The following is a 22,204-nucleotide window of genomic DNA, read 5'->3' as shown; positions in this document are numbered from 1 at the left end:
AGAGACATTCAACTTCACCCAGCTTTGGTCTCATTTATATCCCTCAGTCATCTATACTTGCTACAAATGGTAGACCGGCTTGACATTTAGTATTTATGCCCTGAAATATCGGTATCTTGAACGCCTGTTACCTTTAACTTTCCTATTTTCCTTTATTTTTAAAAAGTCTGAACCTGAGGTCCAATCCCATGTGGTCAGCTCTAGGGAAAGGACCCAGTCTTATTAGAGTCTTAAATTAAAGTATCTATTTCATCATATTCATCATATGTCAAACCTCAATTTAGAAAAGGCAGTTTTTTTTTTTCAAGTTTTTGGCATTGGAAAAGGTTCACCAGGAATGTGACGAACCATCTTCCTATTAAACACAAGCATTGGATAGAATACATAAAGTTAGCACCCTGATAATTCTGTAGTAATGAGAATTACTTAACATTATTTATAATAGTTTTGTTCCTTTTAAATGATTTTTATGTGTTAAATTATTTCTAAATTATCTTGCTTACAAATGAGTTCCCTAATTATCTGATTTTTTTCTTAATTAAAGCTAGTAAAAGGAAAGTATAGCAAATCTGCTGTACCATAATTCATCATCTTGCAACTAACTGAAAGCATGTTTGTCCTCTGTCATTAATATAATGAAGTGTGCGCTTTAATTATAAATGAAGATATAAACTGTGAAATATTAATTTTCACAAGAAATATTTATTAATAATATATGATTCTGATATTTTCATATCCATAGCACTGGGTTTAAAATGGATTTAAAAATGACAACTTTATAAAATGAAAGATAACTCAGTTTTTAAATGGAATACAAAATCAGTGAGACCAACTAAGATTGTAAAGTTGGTTTGTTGTTTTAAAATATAATATACCAAAAAGGCATCTCAAAGTCAGGACTGTTTTTTCCCATTAGAAATCATGAACCTAGTTCTTGGTCTTTAAATTAAAAAATAGCCCTATATGATAAAGACAAATGGTCCTTGCTTTGTAGTCCCTTTGAGAAAACTGTCCTAAATGAAAATAGTTCTGGTGCAGTGAATTGTAATACGTTTTCATATTCCCAAGCAGAGAAGCAGCATCTGGAAATCATATTCCCCAAACATATTTCAGTGCTGCTTTAAAATAGAATAGTGAAATGATGGTGCAGGTAAACATATGCCATTTACAGAGAGGCAATGCTTTATTCAATAAGGCATTATACGATTTGTTCAGCAAATATTTAACTAGTGTCTATTTAGTATCCAGTACTTACATTGAACACTGCTGGAGCTGTCAGATAGTAACATGTTCTTTTACTTACACACACATATATTGGAGTTTGGGAAGAAATCAGGCACAGCACCAGAATTGAAAACTGAGGGTAAACAGTAAAGTATAATAACAATTAAAACGATCAACTTTCATTTTTTAAATTATAGGAAATTACTTTACAGACCTTATAATAAATAATGTTGTTCTTCACCACTAGCAGTGGACATGTTGGGAGATATGGATAATGGCTTCAATAAACTTAATTTGTGAAGTCATTACCCACATCAAGTTCATTATTTTCCAGTTAACCTCTTTTTGAAATCTGTAGTAGAATAATATACACTATGTTTATTAGTTGGAGCATTAAAACACACCACATGCAGAAAAATACTAGATTCTACTGGATAAAATGCTCAACATATTACCATTAGTGGTAGTCCCTTAAGAGACAACACAAAATAGCTTGGCGCAGTGGTGCATGCCTATAATTCCAGGGCCTCCAGAGGCTGAGGCAGAAGGATTACAAGTTCAAAGCTGGCCTCAGCAACTCAGTGAAGCCCTAAGCAACTCGGCGAGAACCTGTCTCTAAATGAAATATAAAAAAGTGCTGGGGATGTGGCTCAGTGGTTAAATGCCCTTGGTTTCAAACTTTGGTATAAAAAAAAAAAAAAAAGCCAATGAAAAAGAAAACACCGGGCTGGGGATGTGGCTCAAGCGGTATCGCGCTCTCCTGGCATGCTTGTGGCCTGGGTTCGATCCTTAGCACCACATACAAACAAAGATGTTGTGTCTGCTGAAAACTAAAAAATAAATATTAAAATTCTCTCTCTCTCTCTCTCTCTCTCTCTCTCTCTCTCTCTTTAAAAAAAAAAGAAAAAAGAAAACACCATATGATAAGGATATTGTGGATGTCTTGAGGAGGGGGGAGAGGAAGAGATCCTTATACAACAAACTGAAATATTTATATGCAGACTAATTTTAACATCTAGTATCTGCTTCAAAGTACTCTATAGCAAGTGCATGACAGAATGAGAGAATATCCATTAAACAAGATTGGCCAAGAATATCTAAATGATGGAGCTGAGTGATTGGCATATACCTGTGTATTAACACTGTTTCCTCTACTTTTTGTATTTGTTTGAAATTTAGTAATAAAAAGTCTAAATAGATAAATTAAAAACTAAACAAAAGTAAACATTTTATTTGCCTTAGTCTACTCCAAAGACCAATATGAATGTCTGATTCCATCTCTGCAATGCAAACAAAGACCCAGACAGTGTTGATCCAACTATAAAAAGCACAAGATTGCACTAAGTCATGGAATTTTTTTCCCAACTCCAGAATATTTATATTTTTATTTGGCTGAGGTATCTTCATAGAAGCTTTGCATAAAATAATAGCTAAACTGTTTCTCTGTGGAATGAGAACCATTTTTTTTTTATTTTTTTTCCCATTCTTGATGGATGGAGATGGAAGCAAAATGAGAAAATGATATTATACTTGTCCACCATAAGGCTTTGGGGCTTGAACATTTATGTTGATGCATCTGCTAAGGGCATTTGAAGCCATTTGTGAGAGAATCAATATATGCCCTGAAAGAAGTCAGGTATTCTCTCATTTAAAATATTTAAACCTGAATTTTATATAGCTACCTAAATTGTGGCTTTGTCTTTCTTTGTGGAAGGGGAATAGATAAACAGAATAAATATTATCACTTTCATTCATTGTCTCAATCTTACAGTACTTATGAACCAGATAACCTATGAAAACTCCATACACATATTCCCAAGGTGTGGTATAATTGTCTGCTTTTCCCTGTTGGATCAACTCTGCCAGGGTCTTTGTTTTTACTGCAGATATGGAATCAGAGTTTTACATTGGTATTTGGAGTAGAATTAGACAAATAAAATGTTTTTGTTTATCTTTTAAATTATCTATTTAGATTTATTACTAAATCACAACTGTATGTAAAATATAGTTATAAAACATAATAAAGAATACTTTCATCAAAGAAATGTTCATGTTATATCTAAATAATCTTAAATGTTAATACTTCTAGTTTCTCACTATTATAAGCATGATTTTTTTTCTTAATATTATTATTTGTAGAACTCCCGGTCTATTTACTTGCACACATCCAGATGCATGCACACACATGCTTACACCTGAATACACAAGCCATTTTGTTACAAAATTCAATGGTGCTCCAATAACATGTAGGAGAAATTTATATTTCCACCAGCATTTTGTTATTACATCCATTGTCATTCTTACTACAAAATTTTAAAACATTTTTATTGATAATGGTAAAGACATCTTGGTGGGAAAAAAATCTCATGATTCAAAGTATGAGCAATAGTATGTGTAATTCATCCAACATCAAAATAGACATGATCATTGCAGTTTACACTAAAGTTTTATTTGGAGATATACACAGTGCATAAACACTGTCTGCTGATATCTATTGACTCTTCTTTCATTAATATTCTCTTATTAGTGCTGTGTATCTATTAACTCAATCAGATTTGCTATGTGCATCAACACATTTCACAATATTTTGTTACCCTGTTTCATTTTAGAAAACTGAGGCAAAGGTACTTTAAGTAGACCAATGATTCATGACTGCTGTTTGTCATTGTTGTGTTATTTTAACTCAAAAGAAAATCACCGAAACTATAGCAATTTTCATCACTGTTCCTATTATTACTACAAAATTTTACACCTGAATAGTTTATGTAGACAGTAAAAGTGTCACTTCAGATTGTTCCCCAACAGTCTTGGATATGTTCAATCCTGTATGGAGAGTTTAAATTATTTTAATAAGTAAAATAGAATGAGCCAGGCAGAAGTTACCTATTCTTTATATTGTGGCAGCAGATTATTGACTTTTTCCAAGAGTGAAAAAGAGCTAGTTGACATAAGAGGAAATGGGGTATTATAGTCAGTGTAACTGAGAGCAGAACAGAACCTGATATTTAGAAGTTTAAATAGAGTCACCATGAAATCTGAAGAAAAATTCAATTCAGTAAATAAGTAAATAAAGGTAAGAGGGATCTCCTTCTAGAGCCACTCTGTAACTAGGCCAGCGTTATTATGCTACATAAGGTGTTTTCATCTTATGGCTTGTCAAATGCAGTTAGAGCCTGAGAAAGCCCAATGATTTTTCTATAATATAATGTCACTTTCTGTGGCATAGATGCTAAAGATATGCTATAGTGAGAGTTCCATACACATTACAAAGAAGTTAAGAACAAATGGACAATGATATATGTGTATCAAAAAGTAATTAAGCATTTCACAATGGTCATTGTTTGAAATGGATTGGCATTTTATTTCCCTATATAAAATTTTACTGCACTATTATCTGGATAGGTACTAAAACATTAAGTTTAAAGTTGTCTTAAACTGTGATTGAGTGGAGAATGCTCTACACGATTTAAGAAACCATTAGAAATATAAAGTACGTGATTTTACTTCATCTTCCATATGGTCTCTTTAGAAAATAAGAAATAGTGTTAAAGGTATATAGATTGCTAGATTATAATGGATATAATATGATATCATATTATAATATCATATTATATCCATTATTTTTAAGTTTGCTTATAATCTTTTATAAAACAAAAATGGGAAGAAGTGGGGTTTTGTAACTTTTTGATGTATAATTATGCATATATTTAAATTGCAAGTTAAATAAATTTTGAGGGATTTTTACACTTCTGAAGCTACCATGATAATCAAGATAGTGGTTCTCTTTTTTTTTCTTTTCCTTTCTTTCTTTTTTCTTTTCTTTTTTCTTTTAAACTGGGTATGGAACCAAAGGGTGTTTTACCACTGAGCTACATCTCCAATCTTTTCTATTTGAGTTTGATAGAGTATCTCATTAAGTTGCTGAGGCTGACCTTGAACTTGAAATTCTCCTGCCTCAACTTCTGGAGTTATTGGAATTACAGACTTGGGCCACTCTGCCCAGCTATTCCCAAATGTTTTAAGGTTTTTACCATGTTTTATTCTACCCCACAATATGATCAACCAATTATGTGTTTTCTGTCATTATCAACTAACATCCACATTTTTGAATTTTTATAAATGGAATAGTGTAATAGTAATGTATTTGGTTTTGAGTTTCTTTTAACTGTGTAATGACGTAGTAATTCAGAAATTTTGGTGAATTATTAGTTTTTTTTCATATAATAAACAAGTAGTATTTTGTTTTACAAAACTTTCATGGTTTATCCCTTCATCTGTTGATGGATATTTTGGTTGTTAACAGTTTGAAGCAATTAGGGTCATCATGTGTGTAAGTCTTTAGGAGAATGTGCATTTTCTTTTCTTTTTTTTCTTCTTCTTTTTAAAATTTTTATTGTTGGTTGTTCAAAACATTACATAGTTCTTGATATATCATATTTCACACTTTGATTCAAGTGGGATATGAACTCCCAATTTTACCCCATATACAGATTGCAGAATAACATCAGCATTTTCTTTTCTTTAGAGTGAATATTTCAGAATGAGTACCTACATCATACAATAGGCATAGGCTTAACTTTCAAATAAATTACCAAAATGTTTTTCAAAGTGTTATACCATGTATGATTTTTCACATCCCTAGTGAGACCTGGTATTGTTAATTTTTATATCTCTTTCTTTCTTTCTTTCTTTTTTTTTTTTTTTTTGTACTGGGCTTTAAACCAAAGGATAATTTACTACTGAGTGACAGACCCATAATTTTTTTTTTCTTTTTGGACAAACTCTTGCTAAGTTGCTAAAGGTCTTGCTAAATTGCTAAGGCTGACCTTGCACTTGGAATCCTCCTCCCTCAGTCCCATGGGTAACTGGGATTATAGACATGTGCCACTGAACTTGGCTATATTTCCTTTTTGAGCTAAATTATTCTAATAGAAATTGTGTTTGAAATTACTTTTTAAATAAGCAGTTCATTTTTGTATCCTTTCAAACAAATAGGAACATTTTTTAATTAATTTTTTATTTATATATGACAGTGGAATGCACTATAATTCATATGACACAGAGCACAATTTTTCATATCTCTGGTTGTATAGAAAATATATTCACACCATTCATGTCTTCATACATGTACTTTGCATAATGATGACCATCACACTCCACAATCATTTCTAACCCCATCCTGATTTGGTTTATTCCTCCCATGCTCCCCGTCCCTACCCCACTATGAATCAGGCTTCTTATATCAAAGAAAACACTTGGCATTTGTTTTTTGAAATTGCCTAACTTCACTTAGCATTATCTTTTCCAATGCCATCCATTTACCTGAAAAAGCCATGATTTTATTCTCTTTTATTCCTGAATAAAATTCCATTGTGATTATATGCCACATTTCTTTTAATCCATTCATCTACTGAAGGAGATATAGGTTGACTCCCCAGTTTAGCTATTGTGAATTGTGCTGCTATAAACATACTACAGCATCCCTGTAGTATGCTGTTTTTTAAGTCCTTTGGGTATAGACCAAGAAGAGGGTTAACTGAGTCAAATGGTGGCTTCATTCTCAGCTTTTCAAGGAATCTCCATACTGCTTTCCATATTGGCTGCACCAATTTCCAGTCCCACCAGCAGTGTATGAGTGCACCTTTTTCCCCACATCCTTGTCAACATTTATTGTTTGCATGCATAATAGCTGCCATTGTGACTGGAGTGAGATGAAATCATAGAGTAGTTTTGATTTGCATTTCTCTAATTGCCAGCAATGCTGAACATTTTTTCATATATTTGTTGATTGGTTATATATCATCTTCTGAGAAGTGTCTGTTCAGGTCCTTGGCCCATTTATTGATTGGGTTCTTTGTATTTTTTGGTGTTTGGTTTTTTGAGTTTTTTATATACCCTAGAGACTAGTGCTCTATCTGATATGTGAGGGATAAAAATTGCTTCTAAGATGTAGGCTCTCTATTCATCTCACAGATTGTTTTTTTCTGAGAAGCTTTTTAGTTTGAATCCATCTCATTTATTGATTTTTGATTTTAATTCTTTGAAAAAGGAGTTTTATTAAGGAAGATGGGGCCTAATCCCACATGATGTAGATTAGGGCCTACTTTTTCTTCTATTACATGCAGGGTCTCTGGTTGTATTGCTAAGTTGTTGCTCTATTTTGAGTTAAGTTTTGTGCATGGTGAGAGATACGGGTTTAATTTCATTTTGTTGCATATGGATTTCTGGTTTTCCCAACAGAACCTGTTAAACAGTCTATCTATTCTTCAATCCATGTTTTTGGAATCTTTTTATAATATAATTGTAATTTTCTGGGTGAGTCTCTGTGTCTCTGTTCTGTACCATTGGTCTATGAGTCTATTTTGGTGCTAATACCATTTTTTTTTAACCATTGCTCTGTAGTATAGTTTAAATTCTGGTATAGTGATGCCATATGCTTCACTCTTCCTGATAAAGATTTCTTTAGCTATTCTGGGTCTCTTATTTTTCCAGATGAATTTTATGACTTTATTTTCTATTTCAAGGAATGCCATTGGGTTTTTGATTGGAATTACATTAAATCTGTATAGTGCTTTTGGAAGTATGATCATTTTGGTAATATTAATTATACCTATCCAAGAGCATTGTAGATCTTTCCATTTTCTACATTTCATTGTAGATCTTTCTTTGGTTTCTTTCTTTAGGATTCTGTAGATTTTATTGTAAAGTTCTTTCACCTCTTTTGTTGATTTCTAAGTTATTTATTTATTTATCTATCTATCTATCTATCTGAAGCTATTGTAAATGGGGTAGTTTTCCTTTCTGAGGATTTGTCACTCATATACAGAAATGCCTTTGATTTGTGGGTGTTGATTTTATATCCTGTTACTTTGCTGAATTCATTTATTAGTTCTAGAAGTTTACTGGTGGATCTTTTAGGGTCTTCTAGCTATAGAATCATGTCATCAGCAAATAGTGCTAATTTGAGCTTTTCTTTTCCTATGTGTATCCCTTTAATTTCTTTCGTCTGTCTTATTTCTCTGGCCAAGGTTTCAAGAACTATGTTAAATAGAATTGGCATTCATTCCTGTCTTCTTCCAGTTTTTAGAGAAGATGCCTTCATTTTTTCTCAATTTAGAATGATGTTGGCCTGGGGTTTAGCAGAGATAACTTTTATGGTGTTGCGATATGTTTCTGTTACCCCTAATATTTCCAGTGTTTTGAACTTGAAGGGGTGCTGTATTTTGTCAAATGCCTTTTCTACTTCTATTGAGATGATCATATGCTTGTTATCTTTAAGACTATTGATGTGATGAATTACAGTTATTGATTTCCATATGTTGAACCACACTTGCATCCCTGGGATGAATCCAACTTGATCATGGTACACTATTTTTTTGAAATATTTTTATATGTGGTTTTCCAGAATTTTCTTGAAAATTTTTGCATCTATGTTAAGTAGAGATATTGGTCTGAAGTTTTCTTTTTTTGCTGTGTCTTTGTGTGGTTTTGGAATCAGGGTGATATTGGCCTTATAGAATGAGATTGAAAGTGCTGCCTCTTTTTCTATTTCCTGAGATTAATTGAAGAGTATTGGGATTATTTCTTCTTTAAAAGTTCTGTAGAACTTGGCTGTGTATCCATCCACTCCTGGGCATTTGGTTGGTAGGCTTCTGATGGCGTTTTCTATTTTGTTGCTTGAAATTGATCTGTTTAAATTGTGTATATCATCCTGATTCAGTTTGGGCAAATCATATGATTCTAGAAAGTTGTCAATGGCTTTGATATTTTCTATTTTATTGGAGAACAAGTTTTCAAAATAATTTCTAATTACCTTCTGTATTTCTATCTCGTCTTTTGTGATATTTCCTTTTTCATCACATATGTTAGTAATTTGAGTTTTCTCTCTTCCGCTCTTTGTTAGCATGGCAAAGGGTCTGTAAATTTTATTTATGTTTTCAAAGAACTAATTGTTTTGTTCTGTCAATTGTCTCAATTGTTTATTTTGTTTCCATTTAATTTATTTCAGCTCTGATTTTGATTATTTCTTATCTTCTACTGCTTTTGGTGTTGATTTATTCTTTTTTTCTAGGGCTTTGAGATGTAATGTTAAGTCATTTATTTGTTGACTTATTCTTCTTTTAAGGAATGAACTCCATGCAATGAACTTTCCTCTTCGAACTGCCTTCATAGTGTCCCAGAGATTTTTATATGTTGTATCTGTGTTCTCATTCACCTCTAAAAATTTTTTAATCTCTTCCTTGATGTCTTCTACAACCTATTGTTCATTTGGTAGCATATTATTTAGTCTCCAGCTGTTGGAGTAGCTTTTCTTTTTTATTTTATCATTGATTACTAATTTCATTCCATTATGATCTGATAGAATGCAAGGTAGTATTTCTACTTTTTTATATTTGATGATAGTTGTTTTCTGGCATAGTATATGGTCTATTTTAGAGAAGGATCCATGTGATGCTGAGAAGAGAATGTAACCCCTTGATGCAGGTTGATATATTCTATATATGTCAGTTAAGTCTAAGTTATTGGTTGTATTATTGATTTCTATAGATTCTTTGTTCAGCTTTTGTTCAGAAGATCTATCCAGTGGTGAAAGAGGTGTGTTAAAGTCATCCAAAATTATTATGTTTTGGTCTATTTGACTCGTGAACTTGAGAAGAGTTTGTTTGATGAACATAGATATTACATTGTTTGGGGCATATATTTTTATAATTGTCAAGCCTGGGTGTTTGATTCCCTTGAGCAATATGTAGTGACCTTCTTTATACCTTTTGATTGACTTTTGCTTGAAGTCTACTTTATTTGATGGGAGGATGAAAACCCCTGCAGTCCATGTCAGTGGTCTAATTTTTCCAAACCTTTCACCTTAAGTCTGTGGATTTTTTTTCCTATGAGGTGAGTCTCTTGGAGGCAGCATATTGTTGGGTCTTTTTTTTTTTTTTTTACTCAATCTGCTAGTCTATATCTTTTAATTGATGAGTTTAGGCCATTAACATTCAGGGTTATTATTGAGACATGATTTAAATTCCCAGCAATTTTTTGTTTATTTTTTTATTTAATGTGACTTGGTTTTTCCTCTGATTAGTTTTTTTCTTTAATGTAATATTTCCCTCTGTTGATTTTCATCCTCTTCTTGGAATATTTGGCTGAGGACATTCTATAGTGTAGGGTTTTGAGTTGGAAATTCTTTTAACTTTTGTTTATCATGGAATGTTTTATTTCATCATCTAATCTAAAGCTTAGTTTTTCTAGATATAAGATTCTTGGTTGGCATCCATTTTCTTTCAGTGCTTGGTATATGCTGTTCCGTGATCTCCTGGCTTTGAGGGTCTGGGTTGAAAAATCTGCTGTGATACGAATTGATCTTCCCCTATATGTGATCTGATTCCTCACTCTTGTAGCTTTTAAGATTCTATCCTTATTCTGTATGCTAGGTATTTTCATTATAATGTACCTTGGTGTAGACCTGTTGTAATTTTTTACATTTGGTGTCCTGTAAGCCTCTTGTATTTGGTTTTCCAATTCATTCTTCATGCCTGGGAATTTTTCTGATATTATCTCATTGAAGAGATTGTTCATTCCTTTGGTTTGAAACTCTGTGCCTTCCTCTATCTCTATAACTCTCAGATTTGGTCTTTTGATGTTGTCCCATAATTTTTTGATGTTCTGTACATGGTTTACTACTATCTTCACCGTATGATCAACTTTATTTTCCAAATTGTATAGATTATCTTCATTATCTGACATTCCTTCTTCCAAGTGATCTAGTCTGTTGGTTATGCTTTCTATTGAATTTTTTATTTGGTTTATTGTATCCTTCATTTAAAGGATTTTTTACTTTTGTTTTTCAGGGTCTCTATTTTTCACTTGAAGTAATCTTTTGTTACCTATATTAGCTCTCTCATCTCCTTGTTGGAGTGATCTATTTTTGCCTGTATTTGCTCCTTTAAGTCATTCTTTAATTCACAAATCACTTTCATTAGGAACCTCTGAACTCCTTCTCTAACATTTCATCAACTTTGCTGTCTATGGGTTCTGTTATTATAGTATTCTAGTTTGTTTGGGGCACTTTCCTTCTTTGTTTTTCCTATTGTTTATGTGTCTTCCTTTCCTGCAGTGTAGATCTTGGACGTGGGTCCTCTGCAAGTCAGTGAGGGCAGATCTGGTCTGGGCCTGAGCTCCCACAGTAGTCTGCTGATTTAAAAGAGTGGTCCTTTGCCAGAGGATGGGCTCTGGCTGGTGTCTACAGGTGGTAGGAGGGACTGGGGCCTACTGTGAGCCTGGGTCCCATGCAGGTCAGTGTGGGAGGATATGGGCCAGCCTGCCCTCCTGCTCTAGCCTGAATAGGAATATTTAAATGAAGATTTACCGCAACCATAGGATCAGAAAATTGACTTTATATGATATCTCACATTAATGACTTTAGGTCTTTCTATGCTTGACTCTACTTCTCCATTCTCCAAAAAGAAAGAAAAAAAAAAAAAGGTCAAAAAATCCACTCAATATATTAAGAAATAAGCTTGCCCCTCTTTTTACTATTAAGCAATATTACTCATCATTGAAAACTCACATATGTATATTTTTAATGACTTATTTTCTTAACCATGGATAAAATGTGCTAGATTTGGGCTTAATGTGTATGATTTTTGTCATCACTAATTTTTAAGTCTGTTTAATATAAATTAAACTTAATATTATCAAAAACTTTGCATATTATTTATTTCATTTTGCTTGCACTTAGCAGTCACATTTGAAAGATACAAAACAGTAAATCTCAGCTAACAAGAAATGTTTAAAATGCCAAGCTATTATGTCTGCAGAAAGTTTTTTTTTTCATTTTAATTTGCAGTGTCCTTTTTTATTATTTTGTAGTAACAACCCTAACATGAAAATGTGGTTTAAAAAAGACAAAATATATTAATATTATGTGTCCATTTTTCAATTATGCTCCCCAGCTCCAAGTTAATTTTTAATCATTTTAATTAAATTACTTTCATTTTTCTCACTGACCACAACAATAAAGGAAAAAGAAAACCATCCAATGTAATTACAATAAAACAACTAAATCCTTTTATAGGCAAATGTCCCAGTAATATAAAAGTATTTAAATAATGCTTCTGACTTGAGCAATCTTTCTAGTACTGCATGGGACCCATGATAAAATGTTGTATCGGTAACTTAGAAGCTGATTCTTAAATTGCTTGAACTATAAAATAAAAATATTATTTCTTTAATTATACACAAAAACAAATTGTGAAGGGTGAGAGAGGACACAATGTTATTTGTGCACAACATTTTCTTCTTTTTTTTTTTTTCAGCTAAGAATCAGAATTTTTAAACATTTTCTTCTTGACTGCCTGATTATTTTTGAGTTAGGTAGAAATGATATCACAAATTATTAGTCAGATAATGTGTTTTTATAGCTGGCTGAGATCTTAGAGACAATTAGTTTAATTTCCTCACATTATACAAAGAAATTATTGACTAGATTCTTTTTTAATGGCTGAAGTTCTGAAGCAAGTTAGTGTCATACTTTTGACTATAGGCCAAGCTTTCTAATATCCAGTCTAGCTTTCTTTATTCCCCATAAATTTTATTGTATCTTAGACTCACAAATATATATATGAATAAAGCTGGTTCCCAAAATATAAAACTTTTCCCTAAAAAAGCTATTAAATTGCACCATTCAACTTCTATGACTTTGACATAAGCAGAAATATCTAAAATACATAGGAATCTATTAGCATTCAGCAAATATCTCTGTGATAGTATTAGCTCCATGCTGCTGCTGAAAGATCAATTTGTTATTAAGTGACTTGTTTTTCTTATATTTAAATATTTGGGGGCTTATTTTCTTACAAACACAAAGATTTGAAAATAGGTAATATTGGCATCCAAAGTTGTATGGAGATATAAGATTAGATTTCAAAAGAATTATAAAAACTACATTTGAGCAATTATCTTAACATAGCTAAGACTCAGATAATGGTAGGCAAGATCAGGCAAAGTCTAGGAGAAATCTAAGAGGAGAATTACATTCGCAATCTCCTTATTGGCTCTTAGTAATTTTACCTTCTCTTAAATGACCTTTCCAGTTTACACAAATGTAAGTAAACAGAGGAAGAGTGCCTGCATTTGCATATGTACTAAGAAACACTTTAGATTTCAACATGACTCTGATAAACATATTTATTAGTCATAGTGAAAAATATTAAACCTTTTCTGAAAAGGAGGACAAAGAGTTTTCACTAAAAGTTGAAGATTAAAGACAAACAATCATCTTTTTCATAACTCATTTCTCCATTATTAAAATGAGAGAATATACTTAAAAAGACTTATTTCACAAAATTTCTGAAAGAATTGGATGAGATAATAGGTAAGAAAGTTCTTGGCAAAGTTTAAAGACTGAATTAATATGAGTTCTCATCATTTCTTTTCAGATAGAATTTTTATTAGACACTTTATAAAAATGTGGTCACAACATTTTTCTGGAAGCTTATGAATGTGTCTGGGAATTTCAAAGAAGTATATGAAATAGTGGGATTCCTGTGAAGTTGGAGAAACTGCTAGATAAAACCTGAACAAACTAGAAATGAATTTTTTAGCTCCACATTATTTCTGAGCTTTGCTCTTACATTGTGATTCTTGGAAAAATTGAATATCAAAGATCACCATAATTTTTGACTAATATATATTTAGTGTTTTTGAATAGCCACATACTCAGAACGAGATTATTTTTCTGTTTTTTTAAAAAAAGCATAATTACTATGGTTGTTTGAGGGAACAAATTAATTACAAAAGATACAACACATTTTTAGAATTTGGTCAATCAGTGTTGTTAACTTAAAATATTTGGCAGTTCAGGACTGAGTTTATTTTTAGGCTAAAGTTTACTTTGAATTCTCTATTATGGAAATATATACCCAAATATATTTTTGGTTAAAAAATACCAGTACATAATATTTTATCAGTTTTAAAACACATTTGTAAGGATGTAATTTATTACATTGTAATATTTTATCAGTTTGGAAACATATTTGTAAGTATGCAAAAGTGATTTTTGCAAATCATAAAAAATAAACAAATTGTCTATTCTGTTGGAAGTATATATTTTATTGGTTTTAATGTTGAGTAATTTCTTAATGTTTATGTGGTAATTCTTGGGTTGCTCTGAACTGATTGTCTGGAATTGGTCAATTTATTTAACTGTTTTGAGACTTAATTAAAAATATTAAAAATAAAGTCCACATAACAAGATTTCATGAATAGCTACAGCTAAAGTGCATTAAAAGCACCTGTCACACAACATGTTCTTACTATACAGCAACTATTATTGAAACATCTCTACTATTAACATGTCTCCACAGAATAGACTAATTTTGCTTTGTTTGTCGTGCGTAAACACCCACATAAGGTCAATTAGGGATTTGACATAAGTTTAAGAATTCCTAAAGCATCAGTTTTTCTCCTTGAAGGCATGGTTAGAGTGAAGAAACCCTCTTTAAGAATGGAAAGACTGTTTGGAAGCATCATCATTATGGTCTTAGCACTGTAAGTGATCCAGGTATAAACATGTACCATGGCACAAAGTTTTGTAGGCACCTGCTTTAGTTTATATCAATTTGTCCAGTGAATAGGGTTCAGGAAAATTAACTCTATGTTAAAGCATTAAAAAGTTTTTAAAAGATTATAATTAAAGTGAAGATCCACATAATGGGGCTTAGAGCATTAGGAGAAACAGAGTGCTTTAATTGCATGAACAAATACGCACCAGAACCATGAAATCCAACCAATATTCATTGACAAGGGCTGTATTAAAGACTAGTCAGGACCCTCTCAGAAGAAATTAGCAGTTATGTTTCCTGTTTGCTATTTATGCTCAGGGTTCATCAATTTCAATTTAAGCAGCCTCTTTTCTAGTGGAGCACTCTGATGCCAGTCTATAATTGGATAATGTGCTTCCTGCTTAACAGCAGCTAAAGTTGTTCTCCCTCTCCTGGGGTGTATTGATCAGCTTTCTTCATCTTCAGCTCTCATCCTCCACCAGCTGAGGGAGCAGGAGACCTCTGCACAGGAGGCTGTATCAGCCCATCCTCCTGGGGCTTCTGAGGGGATATCTGCATTTTAAGCTCAAGTATGAGCATCTATCCTGTTTACAGCAAGTTCATTACACAAAAGTTTATTTTGCCCAAGAAGTTGCATCAAATAACTTGTATTTAATTAGATACTTTAAAGAAAGTTTACTTGGGATTATAAAAAGGCAAATTTTATTGTGTATGTTTTGTGTATTATTCTCCAATGGATATTTGAAGGTTTTCTGAGATGCATCTAAATATTGCAATGCAAATATAGTGTTTCTCTCTCTCTCTCTCTCTCTCACACACACACACACACACACACACAGAGAGAGAGAGAGAGAGAGAGAGAGAGAGAGAGAGAGATGGGGGAGAGAGAGATGGGGGAGAGAGAGAGAGAGAGAGAAAGGAAATGCCATATGTCCCAAGTGAGACCTACATGGAAAACAGAAGTGCTGAACATAACACACAGCATCCTTGTGAGAGGACAGTCAGTCAGTTTTATCTCTGGCAATGAGAAGTTTCTCACCCTCAAGACATGCAAATGACTTTTTCATCTGTTCTTTTTATGTTATTTGCATAATTTTCTTCCACAAAAGTGAGAGCTGTCAAAAAATTAACCATTTGGGGTTTTCCATTCAGTTCTATGACCTTTTCCAGAGAATGAGATCTCTTCAGGGAAATAGTAACTTTGGGTTTGAGAGATGTAGCAGTGTACTGAGAAGGGCGTCACTGGCAGAAAGAGTGGGTGAGGAATAGAGATCAGTAGGTAGGCAAAGACACATGACTACATTTATTTGATGTTTTGGATCCATTCATACCCTTGCTTGTTTTTGTTTTAGTAAATCATTAGTTTGACAGGTAATAGAAGAGATGTGTAATACTGTGCTCTCCTGCGTTACTCAGGTTAATGGTACAATGCAAACATTTTTGCAAGTGTGGTGCTAACTGAAAATGCTATTTGATAAACTACACAAGCAATGCTGTTTCCTGCATGCTTTGGTCTGAGTACTGATATCTGTAGAAAACTGCCAAATATGCTTATTTAGTATGAATACTACCTTTTTATAAATTCAGAAGTTACACTCTGGAGAGCTGTAATAAACCTTTAAATTCATTTTACTTAGACAAAGGTTGATATATGTGGCAGGCTGGGGGCAAAGGCAAGTGCAGCTATCTGTTTTATCACATTGCTTTAAACATTTTTCAGCTTTAGACTTGTCTTACAAATCAGCTCTCTCAGTCTAGTAATTGTTTCACTGTACCTTATATCTAGCACGAATGCATCTTGAAAACCAGCAGGAGAAAGCACATTTGCTTAAATCCTGCAATGACTAACACGGTGGCTAATCTTGCAAATTATGATCATAGTTGTAGTTCATCCGTTAGGCTGGAAAAGACCAGATCCCCAAGTGGCCTCGGTTCCTTTCCCAGTTCCCTGGAGACCCACCAAATCTCTGCGTGTTGCCGGGCAGAGGGGGCTTTTCCTGCTAATCAGGTCAATGAGTATCTCCGTGCTCCAGGGACATGACAGGAGTCTATCACAGCAGTTAGGGAGCCTCCAAATATTGCACGCTCACGGAGAAATCTCCCGTTAAGAAACACCGCTTAGTCCTCATTTACTCACTGGGAATCTCTGAGGATTTCAGCTGATCTTTTTTTCTCCCTTTAGACAGTGAGGAGCTCAACATAAACAGGGGAAAGAGCACAGTATGCTGCTACTTGGAGAGTGTTGATTGAAAACTTCGATCTCCCACCCCTTTCACGGTTGATTTGACTGATTTCTCACCTCGTTCACAGAAAATATTTCAATTAAGGTAAGTGCCGGCTTTATCTGGGTGACTGCATCGCACTGAATTTCTGCATTGAAAGTTCTAACTGACTAAACTGACATTCTGCACTGCAGCAAGTGACTGTTTATGTCAGAAAAAAGGCTTAGCTTATAAGCAAGTGTCCTAGAATGAGACCTGGCATTGGGGGATAATGATAATTTGGAGCAATTCTTTTGAAATACAGCCATTCTGCCTTGCATCAAAATAAAATAGAAGAAAATGTGAAAACAGAGTTCATTTCTTATTTTGTCTTTTAAATAATCTGTTTAGAGGACTGTGCACTGCCAAAGCGACTGGATTTTGTTTGAAGTGGTCTGTTGATGTCCTATGATAAAATCTGAGTTGAAAGCTTGAAAGTTAAATTAGATAAAAAGAAAATTTGCAAATGGGAGTTGAAATTTCATGAAGCTTTCTACGTTAGCAGTGTCACTGAGATCCTTTTTGGCTTAAGGGTTTAGGGTTGAATCCCTAATATTTTAAATGTTTCCATTTAGAGATTAAAATTTAAATGTTACAGTTTCTGATGAAACTGTTAAGAAAACTGAACCTAGAAGTTTTAACATTCCATTGATATGCTTTATGGTTCATATATATGAGAGATGTAATTCTTGTATGAGATAGATTAATAAATTAAGTAAAGAAAATTAACTACTTTCTAAAATGCCTATTTTTGATGAGAAATTTCTTTTTTAAGAGATTAATGTTATGCATTTGTTGAAATCCTGACTTTTAGATATTTTATGTTTGAGTAGGCTTTTGTTATCAAACAATAGTGAAGTAAGGTTAGCCTTACATTTTTTTTATAGTTTAGGGTAAGTGTCCAGGTAATGTAGATAAGTTTGTTTGTGTTGTTTCTTCTATTTCTACTTTTCCTCATAAGCTGGTTAATAAAATTTACAAAGGTAATAGAGGAAACTTTTTCCCCAACTTAGGCTTAGTTATCTGAACTTTTTGTTTTCTATTTTAGTTAGTACATGTAAATATAGGATGATGATTCTATTCAATTTTATGTTTAAGTCTTATGTAATTAAGAGAAACAAACTAATTCTATTACTATAATTTTATGTGACCTATTTGTTAGCACTCTAAATATATGAAAAGTAGCAATCAAATACTTTGCTATTATTTAGGACTTTCCCTAGGAAATTATTTTCAGATAATGAGAAAAAACATTTTAAAATAGCTACATGTTGTTTTAACATATATAGAAAACGAATTTCAGTAGTAAATATCTAATGGTAGCAGTGTAAAAATCTAACTGCTTTTGTATTAGAATTTAAAATGCATCTTAAGCATATTTTCTGGAATGAGCACTCATATTTCCTGGGTATCTTGAGTACCTCTAGTATTTTTAAGTATCTTGATGTAGCATATTTTATAAAGATGCCAGAACACTTTTTATAGTATTTGGCTGTCCTTCTGAAATTCCTTTAAGAACTTTTCAAACTGATCTTGATGTTATTGGTTCTTACCCTAGGGGGAAAATTCCAGGATATGGATAGGTTCTGACATGTTCTTGCCAGTTGTCTGCATGTTTTCAGCCAAAGACTGAAGACAGCTATCCACTTCTGGTGCACTAAGACTTCTATCTTGTTTGGGGAGCAAATGGTTTCTTGATCAATTCAAGGAAAACTATGAGAAGATTGTGTTGACTACAGTGACTGTCACTGGGTCCTTGGTTTCATTGTTCTTCTTGAAAGCAAACATAATAAACAGAAATAAGGAGCATTAGTCAAGCAGGAGCACATATAATACTAAAAAACTTGTACATTGGTCAAAATATCTTTGTAAGATAGTGCCATGAGCCAAGTTCAAAATTGATGGCTGTCAGTCCCATTGAATTTTTATTGGAAGTTCTTACCACTCAAGTATATAAATAGTGTATGGTCACTGAAGTGTGCATTTAGTGCATAATGAAATATTTATGTTTAAACATGAAAGTAATTATAATTCTTATTCCAAAGCATCTATCTAAAGTTTCTAAAGGAGTTTTGTCATTTCTGTATATTTTGTCTTAATTTGCGTCATCCACACTGATAAGAAATGAAGAAAGTATTGAGTGCAATTGAAAATTAGTAGTTATGGAAACTAGTTAGCCCTTTCCCCCTTCTATTTTTCAAAGTTACTATAGTACCCTCAGCTACCACCATATCTCTTTCCCATTTTCATTCAGTTTATGAAAATTTATTTCTGTTATAAGATCAGAAAATATTTTATAGGACAACCTCATTTGGAATAACACAGTTTCACATTTTAAAGAAAAATGACTATTAAAACTTCATGAAGCTTCACTATATGGTTTTTTAATTAAAAAAAAAACAGAAAAAAGCAATCTATAACATACATGAAGTGGTTTAAAATTCCAGATAACTGAGTTATAAACTTTATGTGTATGTTGATAGAATCATCAATTCCAAATTATAATGTTATTTATCTCCATTTTCCAGAGAAGGAGATAAAAGCTGAGAGGATATGTAACCCGGCCAAGGGTACACCACAGTGGGTTATGAATTCATATAACAGTTTCAAACTCAGATCTGGGTATTCAGAGTTTATGATCCTTATACCATACTATTTTATTACCTCTTATATGGTGAATGTTTCCAGTATTTGATATGAAACACATGAATATTTTTACCATATTCATAATGGTACCAAGTAATTCTATCACCATTATAATAGTATAACTCTTGCTTTACTTAAAGTAATTTAATTGATCTAAAGCAATTTATAAGTAATTTCATAGGCACAGATGTTTGAAATAAGAATATACTTTGTAGCCAGGCAGGATGGCAAAAGCCTATAATCCCATCAATTCTGGAAGCTGAGGCAGGAGGATTGTGATTTCAAAGCCAACCTAAGCAACTTAGTGAGACCCAAAGCAACACAAAGAGACCCTGTATATATATATATGAACTGGAGATGTGGCACAGTGGTTTAGTGCTCCTGGGTTCAATCCCCAGTATCACCAAAAAAAAAAATGTACTTTTTACTTCTAACTTTTGAAAGTAGTATTTTTAGAAGTCTTTGTTTCTAGATGTTCTGATTATTACTGACAGAACACTCTATCATGAACATAATAATCAGTGTGATGTAAATTTAGTATTTGTGATATGCACATCTTTCCAAATTGACAGACAAACTATTAGGAAAAAATAAAATACAAAGATATAATACTAATGCCATTTGTATCAAAATGAGAAAAGGGGAATTCATTTTAGTAGCAAAAGGTGCATACATATTCAAAAGGACAGAGAAACTAATGGTTGGAATTGAGTGCCCAAAGTGTATTTATCTAGCAAATAGACTTGGATTTTCAGGTGCCTATTGCTCTATTAGTTTTTCATAAAATTTCCCCTGTACCTAACTATGTTGATCTATAACAATACTTATATTTTCAAACTAAAATTTTACACAACTGTGTGAAAGTAGGGAGAGATGTTAAAAAGTTAGAGTTGCCCTGAAAATTTTAGTACAATTAGCTATCATATGCGAGGACATGCTAAGGTGGTAATAGAGGTAAGTTAAATTCCATAGTAAGAATTATCAATTACTATGCCTCAGCATGTCTGCAAATTTATTTAAATATAAAAAGTCCACTGTACCAGATGCTGAGAATAAAAACATATAGTTATTAGAATTGTGATGAGGAAATATATATGTATAATCTTCAATCACTAACCAGTGTACTTTTGATTTTCTAGAGTTTTATTTTTAATCAACTGTTGGCTTTGATAAACTATTGTATAATGAAGAGCATTTATTTATTTATTAACATTCCAAATGAATAAACACGGTCTTTAAAGAGTTATATTGCAAAAGAGCTTGCAATGTTGAGTGTTCACAATGCACAGGTGTGCCCATTAAGACTCTTTGACTATGTGTTAGTTCTGCATATTTGACCAGGGACTCACCACATGTGTGACCAGGCCTAGACAGCATTTGAAGAAAGGCCAGTAGCTACCGTGTGACTTCATAGGAAAACCATGATGATAATAGAGTCTCCATATGAGGTAACAAATATCTTACTTGGTGAATTTTTATACAAAATACCATATGAATCGCTAGTAGTTAGTGGACAGGAACAAAATTTGAGCCGTGTGAAGATGGTAGTTCTCTGATTTACAAATAAACTTCAATCATGAGATGGATAGGAGCAATGGAAATTGCTTTAGATCAATTCAAATAGACACGTTTTTCTGACCAATCATAATGATTAAGTGCAAGGATGTTGCTCCCTTGTGGAGGGGCACTGAGACTGTATGGTTCTGAGTGGCATTCCAAGTGCACCAAGCATGCAATGGTGAGCCTTTTTACCATTTTCCACCTTGTGATTCCATTTCCATTAATCAAGTTGAATTGAACACATTTGTTTTCTTTAAAAATAAAAAGATTGTGATTGACTAAACATCTTACATATTCATATTTCTGATAGTAACTGCAAGTACATGTTCTGCATTCTGCCCTCTGGGTTCAGATCCAGCTTGGGATACTTGCTTGCTCTTTGCCCTTGGACAGATGAGTTAAGGTGTCTTTATGCTCTTCATCTTCTTCAATAGGGAGTGGGCTATATTAACTTTCCAACAGAATGACTGTGAGAAATAATTAAAAAAACATAATTAGTCTAACATAATTTCTCAAAAGTTCAGGAAATAGTAGTTACTTTTATTAACAGGAAACCTTGTTATTTATCCCTTATTTATCATATATACAAAACTAAGGACATATTCTCTCTTAAGTAATAATGAACAATTGGATCTTGCTAGAGGTCCTAGATTAGCTTCTTAATATTGTGCTTATCTCTGTAACTTCAAATTCTAGAAACATGCCTTTTTTCTTCCAACAGAGGGCTTACACTAGTGAGTGCATGTAAGTTAGGGATAAGTTTACAGAAACCTTCCCATTTTTGACAGAGGACTAATGGAGCACTTTGATGCTGTCTTAAGAATGTTGGCAGGAAGAGAAAAAAATTAAAAGGCAAGTCCTTTTTGACTACCTACTGTTAGTCAACACCTAACTAGATTATAATGGCATAAAAAGAATGGTCCGTGACTTATTATTGTAAATGGCGCTTCA

The 22,204-nt window shown here is 32.8% G+C and overlaps 1 protein-coding gene across 1 annotated transcript in view; it reads left to right on the top strand.

Annotated features, from left to right (window-relative positions):
* The window catches only part of Cdh12 (cadherin 12), a 646,257-nt gene that overhangs the window by 227,737 nt on the left and 396,316 nt on the right, over positions 1–22,204 (top strand). Inside the window, exon 2 of the mRNA XM_076856175.1 lies at positions 16,969–17,113. The gene's annotated coding sequence lies outside the window, so the exon portion shown is untranslated. The remainder of the gene's footprint in view (positions 1–16,968; positions 17,114–22,204) is intronic.

The sequence above is a fragment of the Callospermophilus lateralis genome, chromosome 5, assembly GCF_048772815.1.
Source record: "Callospermophilus lateralis isolate mCalLat2 chromosome 5, mCalLat2.hap1, whole genome shotgun sequence".
NCBI classification, from domain to species: domain Eukaryota; kingdom Metazoa; phylum Chordata; class Mammalia; order Rodentia; family Sciuridae; genus Callospermophilus; species Callospermophilus lateralis.
Note: the sequence above shows the minus strand (reverse complement) of the source record. Positions and strands in the feature narration are given on the sequence as shown.